Consider the following 12091-nt stretch of genomic DNA (forward strand, 5'->3'; position numbering starts at 1 on the left):
GTGGGTTAGGGTTAGGGTAATGTATGGCTGTAGGGGGATGTTTGGTAAGGGTAATGTATGGATGTAGGGTTAGGGTAATGTATGGATGTGGGTTAGGGTAAGGGTAATGTATGGATGTAGGGTTAGGGTTGGGGTAATGTATGGATGTAGCAGGATGTTGGGGTTAGGATTAGGGTAATGTATGGATGTAGGGGTATGTTGGGTAAGGGTAATGTATGGATGTAGGGTTAGGGTAATGTATGGATGTGGGTTAGGGTAAGGGTAATGTATGGATGTAGGGGGATGTTGGTGTTAGGGTAATGTATGGATGTGGGTTAGGGTAATGTATGGATGTGGGTTAGGGTAATGTATGGATGTGGGTTAGGGTAATGTATGGATGTAGGGTTAGGGTTAGGGTAATGTATGGATGTGGGTTAGGGTAATGTATGGATGTGGGTTAGGGTAATGTATGGATGTGGGTTAGGGTAATGTATGGATGTGGGTTAGGGTAATGTATGGATGTGGGTTAGGGTAATGTATGGATGTAGGGTTAGGGTAATGTATGGATGTAGGGTTAGGGTAATGTATGGATGTGGGTTAGGGTAATGTATGGATGTGGGTTAGGGTAATGTATGGATGTAGGGTTAGGGTAATGTATGGATGTGGGTTAGGGTAATGTATGGATGTAGGGTTAGGGTAATGTATGGATGTAGGGTTAGGGTTAGGGTAATGTATGGATGTGGGTTAGGGTAATGTATGGATGTGGGTTAGGGTAATGTATGGATGTGGGTTAGGGTAATGTATGGATGTGGGTTAGGGTAATGTATGGATGTAGGGTTAGGGTAATGTATGGATGTAGGGTTAGGGTAATGTATGGATGTGGGTTAGGGTAATGTATGGATGTGGGTTAGGGTAATGTATGGATGTAGGGTTAGGGTAATGTATGGATGTGGGTTAGGGTAATGTATGGATGTGGGTTAGGGTAATGTATGGATGTGGGTTAGGGTTAGGGTAATGTATGGATGTTGGGTTAGGGTAATGTATGGATGTAGGGTTAGGGTAATGTATGGATGTAGGGTTAGGGTAATGTATGGATGTAGGGTTAGGGTTAGGGTAATGTATGGATGTGGGTTAGGGTTAGGTTAATGTATGGATGTAGGGTTAGGGTAATGCATGGATGTGGGTTAGGGTTAGGGTAATGTATGGATGTTGGGTTAGGGTAATGTATGGATGTAGGGTTAGGGTTAGGGTAATGTATGGATGTTGGGTTAGGGTAATGTATGGTTGTAGGGTTAGGGTTAGGGTTAGGGTAATGTATGGATGTTGGGTTAGGGTTAGGGTTAGGGTAATGTATGGATGTAGGGGTAAGGGTAATGTATGGATGTAGGGGGATGTTGGGGTTAGGGTAATGTATGGATGTAGGGTTAGGGTTGGGGTAATGTATGGATGTAGGGGGATGTTGGGGTTAGGATTAGGGTAATGTATGATGTAGGGGGATGTTGGGTAAGGATAATGCATGGATTTAGGGGGGTGTTGGTGTTAGGGTAATGTATGGATGTAGGGGGATGTTGGGTAAGGGTAATGTATGGATGTAGGGTTAGGGTAATGTATGGATGTGGGTTAGGGTAAGGGTAATGTATGGATGTAGGGGGATGTTGGTGTTAGGGTAATGTATGGAAGTAGGGGGATGTTTTGTGTTAAGGTAAGGGTAATGTATGGATGTGGGTTAGGGTTAGGGTAATGTATGGCTGTAGGGGGATGTTTGGTAAGGGTAATGTATGGATGTAGGGTTAGGGTAATGTATGGATGTGGATTAGGGTAAGGGTAATGTATGGATGTAGGGGGATGTTGGTGTTAGGGTAATGCATGGAAGTAGGGGGATGTTTTGTGTTAGGGTAAGGGTAATGTATGGATGTGGGTTAGGGTAAGGGTAATGTATGGATGTAGGGGGATGTTAGTGTTAGGGTAAGGGTAATGTATGGATGTGGGTTAGGGTAAGGGTAATGTATGGATGTAGGGTTAGGGTTGGGGTAATGTATGGCTGTAGGGGGATGTTTGGTAAGGGTAATGTATGGATGTAGGGTTAGGGTAATGTATGGATGTGGGTTAGGGTAAGGGTAATGTATGGATGTAGGGTTAGGGTTGGGGTAATGTATGGATGTAGCAGGATGTTGGGGTTAGGATTAGGGTAATGTATGGATGTAGGGGTATGTTGGGTAAGGGTAATGTATGGATGTAGGGTTAGGGTAATGTATGGATGTGGGTTAGGGTAAGGGTAATGTATGGATGTAGGGGGATGTTGGTGTTAGGGTTAGGGTAATGTATGGATGTGGGTTAGGGTAATGTATGGATGTGGGTTAGGGTAATGTATGGATGTAGGGTTAGGGTAATGTATGGATGTAGGGTTAGGGTAATGTATGGATGTAGGGTTAGGGTTAGGGTAATGTATGGATATGGGTTAGGGTTAGGTTAATGTATGGATGTAGGGTTAGGGTAATGCATGGATGTGGGTTAGGGTTAGGGTAATGTATGGATGTTGGGTTAGGGTAATGTATGGATGTAGGGTTAGGGTTAGGGTAATGTATGGATGTTGGGTTAGGGTAATGTATGGATGTAGGGTTAGGGTTAGGGTTAGGGCAATGTATGGATGTTGGGTTAGGGTTAGGGTTAGGGTAATGTATGGATGTAGGGGTAAGGGTAATGTATGGATGTAGGGGGATGTTGGGGTTAGGGTAATGTATGGATGTAGGGTTAGGGTTGGGGTAATGTATGGATGTAGGGGGATGTTGGGGTTAGGATTAGGGTAATGTATGATGTAGGGGGATGTTGGGTAAGGATAATGCATGGATTTAGGGGGGTGTTGGTGTTAGGGTAATGTATGGATGTAGGGGGATGTTGGGTAAGGGTAATGTATGGATGTAGGGTTAGGGTAATGTATGGATGTGGGTTAGGGTAAGGGTAATGTATGGATGTAGGGGGATGTTGGTGTTAGGGTAATGTATGGAAGTAGGGGGATGTTTTGTGTTAGGGTAAGGGTAATGTATGGATGTGGGTTAGGGTTAGGGTAATGTATGGCTGTAGGGGGATGTTTGGTAAGGGTAATGTATGGATGTAGGGTTAGGGTAATGTATGGATGTGGGTTAGGGTATGGGTAATGTATGGATGTAGGGGGATGTTGGTGTTAGGGTAATGCATGGAAGTAGGGGGATGTTTTGTGTTAGGGTAAGGGTAATGTATGGATGTGGGTTAGGGTAAGGGTAATGTATGGATGTAGGGGGATGTTAGTGTTAGGGTAAGGGTAATGTATGGATGTGGGTTAGGGTAAGGGTAATGTATGGATGTAGGGTTAGGGTTGGGGTAATGTATGGATGTAGCAGGATGTTGGGGTTAGGATTAGGGTAATATATGGATGTAGGGGTATGTTGGGTAAGGGTAATGTATGGATGTAGGGTTAGGGTAATGTATGGATGTGGGTTAGGGTAAGGGTAATGTATGGATGTAGGGGGATGTTGGTGTTAGGGTTAGGGTAATGTATGGATGTGGGTTAGGGTAATGTATGGATGTGGGTTAGGGTAATGTATGGATGTAGGGTTAGGGTAATGTATGGATGTAGGGTTAGGGTAATGTATGGATGTAGGGTAAGGGTTAGGGTAATGTATGGATGTGGGTTAGGGTTAGGTTAATGTATGGATGTAGGGTTAGGGTAATGCAGGGATGTGGGTTAGGGTTAGGGTAATGTATGGATGTTGGGTTAGGGTAATGTATGGATGTAGGGTTAGGGTTAGGGTAATGTATGGATGTTGGGTTAGGGTAATGTATGGATGTAGGGTTAGGGTTAGGGTTAGGGTAATGTATGGATGTTGGGTTAGGGTTAGGGTTAGGGTAATGTATGGATGTAGGGGTAAGGGTAATGTATGGATGTAGGGGGATGTTGGGGTTAGGGTAATGTATGGATGTAGGGTTAGGGTTGGGGTAATGTATGGATGTAGGGGGATGTTGGGGTTAGGATTAGGGTAATGTATGATGTAGGGGGATGTTGGGTAAGGATAATGCATGGATTTAGGGGGGTGTTGGTGTTAGGGTAATGTATGGATGTAGGGGGATGTTGGGTAAGGGTAATGTATGGATGTAGGGTTAGGGTAATGTATGGATGTGGGTTAGGGTAAGGGTAATGTATGGATGTAGGGGGATGTTGGTGTTAGGGTAATGTATGGAAGTAGGGGGATGTTTTGTGTTAGGGTAAGGGTAATGTATGGATGTGGGTTAGGGTTAGGGTAATGTATGGCTGTAGGGGGATGTTTGGTAAGGGTAATGTATGGATGTAGGGTTAGGGTAATGTATGGATGTGGGTTAGGGTAAGGGTAATGTATGGATGTAGGGGGATGTTGGTGTTAGGGTAATGCATGGAAGTAGGGGGATGTTTTGTGTTAGGGTAAGGGTAATGTATGGATGTGGGTTAGGGTAAGGGTAATGTATGGATGTAGGGGGATGTTAGTGTTAGGGTAAGGGTAATGTATGGATGTGGGTTAGGGTAAGGGTAATGTATGGATGTAGGGTTAGGGTTGGGGTAATGTATGGCTGTAGGGGGATGTTTGGTAAGGGTAATGTATGGATGTAGGGTTAGGGTAATGTATGGATGTGGGTTAGGGTAAGGGTAATGTATGGATGTAGGGTTAGGGTTGGGGTAATGTATGGATGTAGCAGGATGTTGGGGTTAGGATTAGGGTAATGTATGGATGTAGGGGTATGTTGGGTAAGGGTAATGTATGGATGTAGGGTTAGGGTAATGTATGGATGTGGGTTAGGGTAAGGGTAATGTATGGATGTAGGGGGATGTTGGTGTTAGGGTTAGGGTAATGTATGGATGTGGGTTAGGGTAATGTATGGATGTGGGTTAGGGTAATGTATGGATGTAGGGTTAGGGTAATGTATGGATGTAGGGTTAGGGTAATGTATGGATGTAGGGTTAGGGTTAGGGTAATGTATGGATATGGGTTAGGGTTAGGTTAATGTATGGATGTAGGGTTAGGGTAATGCATGGATGTGGGTTAGGGTTAGGGTAATGTATGGATGTTGGGTTAGGGTAATGTATGGATGTAGGGTTAGGGTTAGGGTAATGTATGGATGTTGGGTTAGGGTAATGTATGGATGTAGGGTTAGGGTTAGGGTTAGGGTAATGTATGGATGTTGGGTTAGGGTTAGGGTTAGGGTAATGTATGGATGTAGGGGTAAGGGTAATGTATGGATGTAGGGGGATGTTGGGGTTAGGGTAATGTATGGATGTAGGGTTAGGGTTGGGGTAATGTATGGATGTAGGGGGATGTTGGGGTTAGGATTAGGGTAATGTATGATGTAGGGGGATGTTGGGTAAGGATAATGCATGGATTTAGGGGGGTGTTGGTGTTAGGGTAATGTATGGATGTAGGGGGATGTTGGGTAAGGGTAATGTATGGATGTAGGGTTAGGGTAATGTATGGATGTGGGTTAGGGTAAGGGTAATGTATGGATGTAGGGGGATGTTGGTGTTAGGGTAATGTATGGAAGTAGGGGGATGTTTTGTGTTAGGGTAAGGGTAATGTATGGATGTGGGTTAGGGTTAGGGTAATGTATGGCTGTAGGGGGATGTTTGGTAAGGGTAATGTATGGATGTAGGGTTAGGGTAATGTATGGATGTGGGTTAGGGTATGGGTAATGTATGGATGTAGGGGGATGTTGGTGTTAGGGTAATGCATGGAAGTAGGGGGATGTTTTGTGTTAGGGTAAGGGTAATGTATGGATGTTAGTGTTAGGGTAAGGGTAATGTATGGATGTGGGTTAGGGTAAGGGTAATGTATGGATGTAGGGTTAGGGTTGGGGTAATGTATGGATGTAGCAGGATGTTGGGGTTAGGATTAGGGTAATATATGGATGTAGGGGTATGTTGGGTAAGGGTAATGTATGGATGTAGGGTTAGGGTAATGTATGGATGTGGGTTAGGGTAAGGGTAATGTATGGATGTAGGGGGATGTTGGTGTTAGGGTTAGGGTAATGTATGGATGTGGGTTAGGGTAATGTATGGATGTGGGTTAGGGTAATGTATGGATGTAGGGTTAGGGTAATGTATGGATGTAGGGTTAGGGTTAGGGTAATGTATGGATGTGGGTTAGGGTTAGGTTAATGTATGGATGTAGGGTTAGGGTAATGCATGGATGTGGGTTAGGGTTAGGGTAATGTATGGATGTTGGGTTAGGGTAATGTATGGATGTAGGGTTAGGGTAATGTATGGATGTAGGGTTAGGGTAATGTATGGATGTTGGGTTAGGGTAATGTATGGATGTAGGGTTAGGGTTAGGGTTAGGGTAATGTATGGATGTTGGGTTAGGGTTAGGGTTAGGGTAATGTATGGATGTAGGGTTAGGGTAATGTATGGATGTGGGTTAGGGTAAGGGTCATGTATGGATGTAGGGGATGTTGGTGTTAGGGTTAGGGTAATGTATGGATGTAGGGGGATGTTGGTGTTAGGGTTAGGGTAATGTATGGATGTGGGTTAGGGTAATGTATGGATGTGGGTTAGGGTAATGTATGGATGTAGGGTTAGGGTAATGTATGGATGTAGGGTTAGGGTTAGGGTAATGTATGGATGTGGGTTAGGGTTAGGTTAATGTATGGATGTAGGGTTAGGGTAATGCATGGATGTGGGTTAGGGTTAGGGTAATGTATGGATGTTGGGTTAGGGTAATGTATGGATGTAGGGTTAGGGTAATGTATGGATGTAGGGTTAGGGTAATGTATGGATGTTGGGTTAGGGTAATGTATGGATGTAGGGTTAGGGTTAGGGTTAGGGTAATGTATGGATGTTGGGTTAGGGTTAGGGTTAGGGTAATGTATGGATGTAGGGTTAGGGTAATGTATGAATGTGGGTTAGGGTAAGGGTCATGTATGGATGTAGGGGATGTTGGTGTTAGGGTTAGGGTAATGTATGGATGTAGGGGGATGTTGGTGTTAGGGTTAGGGTCAGGGGTGGAGCAGTTATCTTAAATGTGGGGGTGTTCCATGGGGGGCACATGAAGCCCATAGACACGACGCTGAAGTTGGCATCCGATTCGCGAATTAAATGGATGGGCATAAAGGGCCATTTCACTGCATTTGTAACTGTTGTAGGTCCTGTATGGAAACTACAATAGTTACACTGCTCAAATCTGGATGGAATTATTCTAAAGAGGTAATAGATTAATTAAAACCTTGTTTGGGATTTGTGAAACCTTTTTCTGATTTGTGAAAATGCAGAACAGGGCCATTTTACTGCAATTTATTTTTTTGCATTCTGATCACCCTAAACTAGGTCCTGTATGGAAACTACAATAATTAGACTGCTCGAATCTGGATAGATATTCTAAAGAGTTCTTTCTTCTTTCTTTTTTATTTTCATTTGGACCATCCAAAACCAGAACCTGTATGAAATATAATTAAATATGGGCTTAATTATTCAGCACAAATGTCCGTTCAGTTTGAACGCCCCCTGAACTCGGCTTCAGGCGACACGGGTCACCTAATACGCCAAGCATTCACATTGCTCGACTCGGGTCGAAGGTGCAATTTGGACCCGCTAAGGTAGCGGGTCTCAGTGTGAAAGGGGCTAAAGACTCAGCAGACCTCCAAATTTACCATCAATTCCTTTGATTAGTCAGATTCATCGGAGTTTTGGGTTTTAAGAGAAGTTTTAAAGATTTCCAGAGTTTCTGAGGAACGGATATGCAGAGTTAACCCATTTACCAGAGGGGGAGGCAGGGGGGGAAACACACTGTGTGTGTCCTGATGTAGGGTTAGGGTAATGTATGGATGTAGGGTTAGGGTTAGGGTAATGTATGGATGTAGGGGTAAGGGTAATGTATGGATGTAGGGGGATGTTGGGGTTAGGGTAATGTATGGATGTAGGGTTAGGGTTGGGGTAATGTATGGATGTAGGGGGATGTTGGGGTTAGGATTAGGGTAATGTATGATGTAGGGGGATGTTGGGTAAGGATAATGCATGGATTTAGGGGGGTGTTGGTGTTAGGGTAATGTATGGATGTAGGGGGATGTTGGGTAAGGGTAATGTATGGATGTAGGGTTAGGGTAATGTATGGATGTGGGTTAGGGTAAGGGTAATGTATGGATGTAGGGGGATGTTGGTGTTAGGGTAATGTATGGAAGTAGGGGGATATTTTGTGTTAGGGTAAGGGTAATGTATGGATGTGGGTTAGGGTAAGGGTAATGTATGGATGTAGGGCGATGTTAGTGTTAGGGTAAGGGTAATGTATGGATGTGGGTTAGGGTAAGGGTAATGTATGGATGTAGGGTTAGGGTTGGGGTAATGTATGGATGTAGCAGGATGTTGGGGTTAGGATTAGGGTAATATATGGATGTAGGGGTATGTTGGGTAAGGGTAATGTATGGATGTAGGGTTAGGGTAATGTATGGATGTGGGTTAGGGTAAGGGTAATGTATGGATGTAGGGGGATGTTGGTGTTAGGGTTAGGGTAATGTATGGATGTGGGTTAGGGTAATGTATGGATGTGGGTTAGGGTAATGTATGGATGTAGGGTTAGGGTAATGTATGGATGTAGGGTTAGGGTAATGTATGGATGTAGGGTTAGGGTTAGGGTAATGTATGGATGTGGGTTAGGGTTAGGTTAATGTATGGATGTAGGGTTAGGGTAATGCATGGATGTGGGTTAGGGTTAGGGTAATGTATGGATGTAGGGGGATGTTGGTGTTAGGGTAATGCATGGAAGTAGGGGGATGTTTTGTGTTAGGGTAAGGGTAATGTATGGATGTTAGTGTTAGGGTAAGGGTAATGTATGGATGTGGGTTAGGGTAAGGGTAATGTATGGATGTAGGGTTAGGGTTGGGGTAATGTATGGATGTAGCAGGATGTTGGGGTTAGGATTAGGGTAATATATGGATGTAGGGGTATGTTGGGTAAGGGTAATGTATGGATGTAGGGTTAGGGTAATGTATGGATGTGGGTTAGGGTAAGGGTAATGTATGGATGTAGGGGGATGTTGGTGTTAGGGTTAGGGTAATGTATGGATGTGGGTTAGGGTAATGTATGGATGTAGGGTTAGGGTAATGTATGGATGTAGGGTTAGGGTTAGGGTAATGTATGGATGTGGGTTAGGGTTAGGTTAATGTATGGATGTAGGGTTAGGGTAATGCATGGATGTGGGTTAGGGTTAGGGTAATGTATGGATGTTGGGTTAGGGTAATGTATGGATGTAGGGTTAGGGTAATGTATGGATGTAGGGTTAGGGTAATGTATGGATGTTGGGTTAGGGTAATGTATGGATGTAGGGTTAGGGTTAGGGTTAGGGTAATGTATGGATGTTGGGTTAGGGTTAGGGTTAGGGTAATGTATGGATGTAGGGTTAGGGTAATGTATGGATGTGGGTTAGGGTAAGGGTCATGTATGGATGTAGGGGATGTTGGTGTTAGGGTTAGGGTAATGTATGGATGTAGGGGGATGTTGGTGTTAGGGTTAGGGTAATGTATGGATGTGGGTTAGGGTAATGTATGGATGTGGGTTAGGGTAATGTATGGATGTAGGGTTAGGGTAATGTATGGATGTAGGGTTAGGGTTAGGGTAATGTATGGATGTGGGTTAGGGTTAGGTTAATGTATGGATGTAGGGTTAGGGTAATGCATGGATGTGGGTTAGGGTTAGGGTAATGTATGGATGTTGGGTTAGGGTAATGTATGGATGTAGGGTTAGGGTAATGTATGGATGTAGGGTTAGGGTAATGTATGGATGTTGGGTTAGGGTAATGTATGGATGTAGGGTTAGGGTTAGGGTTAGGGTAATGTATGGATGTTGGGTTAGGGTTAGGGTTAGGGTAATGTATGGATGTAGGGTTAGGGTAATGTATGGATGTGGGTTAGGGTAAGGGTCATGTATGGATGTAGGGGATGTTGGTGTTAGGGTTAGGGTAATGTATGGATGTAGGGGGATGTTGGTGTTAGGGTTAGGGTCAGGGGTGGAGCAGTTATTTTAAATGTGGGGGTGTTCCATGGGGGGCACATGAAGCCCATAGACACGACGCTGAAGTTGGCATCCGATTCGCGAATTAAATGGATGGGCATAAAGGGCCATTTCACTGCATTTGTAACTGTTGTAGGTCCTGTATGGAAACTACAATAGTTACACTGCTCAAATCTGGATGGAATTATTCTAAAGAGGTAATAGATTAATTAAAACCTTGTTTGGGATTTGTGAAACCTTTTTCTGATTTGTGAAAATGCAGAACAGGGCCATTTTACTGCAATTTATTTTTTTGCATTCTGATCACCCTAAACTAGGTCCTGTATGGAAACTACAATAATTAGACTGCTCGAATCTGGATAGATATTCTAAAGAGTTCTTTCTTCTTTCTTTTTTATTTTCATTTGGACCATCCAAAACCAGAACCTGTATGAAATATAATTAAATATGGGCTTAATTATTCAGCACAAATGTCCGTTCAGTTTGAACGCCCCCTGAACTCGGCTTCAGGCGACACGGGTCACCTAATACGCCAAGCATTCACATTGCTCGACTCGGGTCGAAGGTGCAATTTGGACCCGCTAAGGTAGCGGGTCTCAGTGTGAAAGGGGCTAAAGACTCAGCAGACCTCCAAATTTACCATCAATTCCTTTGATTAGTCAGATTCATCGGAGTTTTGGGTTTTAAGAGAAGTTTTAAAGATTTCCAGAGTTTCTGAGGAACGGATATGCAGAGTTAACCCATTTACCAGAGGGGGAGGCAGGGGGGGAAACACACTGTGTGTGTCCTGATGTAGGGTTAGGGTAATGTATGGATGTAGGGTTAGGGTTAGGGTAATGTATGGATGTAGGGGTAAGGGTAATGTATGGATGTAGGGGGATGTTGGGGTTAGGGTAATGTATGGATGTAGGGTTAGGGTTGGGGTAATGTATGGATGTAGGGGGATGTTGGGGTTAGGATTAGGGTAATGTATGATGTAGGGGGATGTTGGGTAAGGATAATGCATGGATTTAGGGGGGTGTTGGTGTTAGGGTAATGTATGGATGTAGGGGGATGTTGGGTAAGGGTAATGTATGGATGTAGGGTTAGGGTAATGTATGGATGTGGGTTAGGGTAAGGGTAATGTATGGATGTAGGGGGATGTTGGTGTTAGGGTAATGTATGGAAGTAGGGGGATATTTTGTGTTAGGGTAAGGGTAATGTATGGATGTGGGTTAGGGTAAGGGTAATGTATGGATGTAGGGCGATGTTAGTGTTAGGGTAAGGGTAATGTATGGATGTGGGTTAGGGTAAGGGTAATGTATGGATGTAGGGTTAGGGTTGGGGTAATGTATGGATGTAGCAGGATGTTGGGGTTAGGATTAGGGTAATATATGGATGTAGGGGTATGTTGGGTAAGGGTAATGTATGGATGTAGGGTTAGGGTAATGTATGGATGTGGGTTAGGGTAAGGGTAATGTATGGATGTAGGGGGATGTTGGTGTTAGGGTTAGGGTAATGTATGGATGTGGGTTAGGGTAATGTATGGATGTGGGTTAGGGTAATGTATGGATGTAGGGTTAGGGTAATGTATGGATGTAGGGTTAGGGTAATGTATGGATGTAGGGTTAGGGTTAGGGTAATGTATGGATGTGGGTTAGGGTTAGGTTAATGTATGGATGTAGGGTTAGGGTAATGCATGGATGTGGGTTAGGGTTAGGGTAATGTATGGATGTAGGGTTAGGGTAATGTATGGATGTGGGTTAGGGTAAGGGTCATGTATGGATGTAGGGGATGTTGGTGTTAGGGTTAGGGTAATGTATGGATGTAGGGGGATGTTGGTGTTAGGGTTAGGGTCAGGGGTGGAGCAGTTATTTTAAATGTGGGGGTGTTCCATGGGGGGCACATGAAGCCCATAGACACGACGCTGAAGTTGGCATCCGATTCGCGAATTAAATGGATGGGCATAAAGGGCCATTTCACTGCATTTGTAACTGTTGTAGGTCCTGTATGGAAACTACAATAGTTACACTGCTCAAATCTGGATGGAATTATTCTAAAGAGGTAATAGATTAATTAAAACCTTGTTTGGGATTTGTGAAACCTTTTTCTGATTTGTGAAAATGCAGAACAGGG

Source organism: Odontesthes bonariensis, chromosome 16, assembly GCF_027942865.1.
Source record: "Odontesthes bonariensis isolate fOdoBon6 chromosome 16, fOdoBon6.hap1, whole genome shotgun sequence".
NCBI classification, from domain to species: domain Eukaryota; kingdom Metazoa; phylum Chordata; class Actinopteri; order Atheriniformes; family Atherinopsidae; genus Odontesthes; species Odontesthes bonariensis.